At 38.3% G+C, this 2,011-nt stretch overlaps 1 non-coding gene across 1 annotated transcript; it reads left to right on the plus strand.

Annotated features, from left to right (window-relative positions):
- The first annotated feature begins 226 nt into the window (after nt 1-226).
- LOC122070237 lies at nt 227-333 on the plus strand. Its single transcript, XR_006137706.1, has one exon. It is a non-coding gene; the product is annotated as a small nucleolar RNA R71 (small nucleolar RNA).
- The last annotated feature ends 1,678 nt before the right edge of the window (nt 334-2,011 follow it).

The raw sequence follows: 2,011 nt of genomic DNA on the forward strand, positions 1-2,011 counted from the left end.
TCCTTGGCTACTATCACATCCACAAAATATCTTTTTCCTCCTATAGTTCTTTCACTCTCTTGGGTTGATTCCTACTCACGGGTTTTGTCAGCTAAGTCAAGTAAGAATTTCCATACCTTTCCTTCATCTGTAAAGGATGTGAATCCCTCAGGGCACATAGACTATCATTTATTTAGTTAGGTAATCAATACCCTCATAAATTATTTGACATAAATCCCATAAGTCTAGGCCATGGTGAGGGCATTCTTGGAGTAGATCCTTGAATCTCTCCATAAGTTTGGAGAAGGACTCACTAGGCTTTTGCTTAAACTGAAGGATATCACTTCTAAGCTTATTGTTCTTGTGAGTTGGGAAAAACTTCTTAAGGAAGACAACTGTGAACTGTTCCCATGAGATTATGGAATTTATGGGTAACCCATACAACCACTTCTTAGCTTGGTCTTTTAATGCAAAAGTGATAAACCTAAGCTTAACAGCATCATCAGAAAGCTGTTGGATCTTAATTAGAACAAATACCTCTTCAAATTCCCTTAGAAATAGGTATGCATCCTCAGAGGTCAACCCATGGAAGTGGGGCAACATAGTGATGTATTGAGATTTGAGTTAAAAATTATTACCCTGGGCTTGTGGTAGAACTATGTAGGAAGGTTGGGTTGTTCTAGTAGGGTAGAACCTATCTTTTAGAGATTTAGGTGAAGGGTTTTAATGTTGGTCTCCTATATTGAAAGGTTTTAAAAAGAGCAAACGTATAGGGTTACTACTTGTTGGATCTATTCTTTCTAACCGATTCTTAGTATTACGTACCCACCTAACACTCATGCAATAGAAAACTACCCATAACTAGTGTAAGACAAGAACAAAAGAATGGATAGCAAAACTTTTTTTTTTAATGATTTTTTATTTTTTTGATTTTTTTTTGGCTTTTTGGGAGCTTACCGGCAGTATCCGAGATTGCTCAGGTCAATTCGTGAGGTACTGCTACAGGGTGAAACCTATCTTTATCCTACTGTGAGGCATGGCGACCTCCACCGATACAACTATTATTGCAAGTTGTTCTTCTCAGGAATTCAATAAAAGAAAAGGAAAAACAAAACAAAGCAAACAAAGCACTCCGATATACCAAAAGAAAGCAAAAAAATTTCATGGAATTGTCTCCCCGGTAATGGTGCCAAAAACTTGTTTGAGATTTTAAAATGTAACCGCAAGCGTATGGATAAAGCAGATATGTAGCCGTACATGCACCTATCATAGGGCCATATATGGATAAAGCAGGTATGTAGCCGTATATTAAGGCGCATACGTATATTACATCGTATGCCAAGAGTGAGATTCGTGCAGAGGGCTGAATTCTGTTAAAAATCCCAAGTTTTGGCCCTCAGGTGGGCGGACAGGTGGGCGCATCCACCCACCTGAGTGACCCACTCATGTGAATTACTTAGTTATTTAAGAAGTATATATAGTATTTATGTTTTTCTTTTTCTTTTCTCATTTATGACACTCGGATGTTGGTGAGAAGAGTAAAGAGGAGAGAGAAAAGGAAGGAAAGAAGAAGAGAAGAGAAGAGAAGGAAGAGGAAGAAGAGAGGGATTTCAGCGGCGTCGAGGCTTGATCTTCCCATTCTGATGCCGGAAGAGTGATCTCCAACACTAGATCTACGTTTAGAGGTGAGCAAAGGTTGGGTTACTTAAACTTTCACCATACCCAAGTAAAACCCTTGATTTGGAAAGGGTTTCTTGAGATCTTGTAAATCCCCCTTGAGATGATGAATCTAAGGTTTAATAGATGATCTATGTGTTGATTTTGAAGGATTTGAAGAAGTATTTACAAGGTTGGAGAAGCATTGTTGATTTGAAATGATTTTGGGGTTTTGAAGGAGTTCTTGAGCAAAGAAGGTAAGATGGCTTCCCATTCCTTAAATCTAACCTAAATCTATATTAGAACCATCTTATGAGACCTTGAATGTGTGAAGAATGGGTTTGAAAAAGCCCCATTTGAATCCCCAAAGGTTGGG

Source organism: Macadamia integrifolia, unplaced genomic scaffold (assembly GCF_013358625.1).
Source record: "Macadamia integrifolia cultivar HAES 741 unplaced genomic scaffold, SCU_Mint_v3 scaffold86, whole genome shotgun sequence".
Taxonomy (NCBI): Eukaryota; Viridiplantae; Streptophyta; class Magnoliopsida; order Proteales; family Proteaceae; genus Macadamia; species Macadamia integrifolia.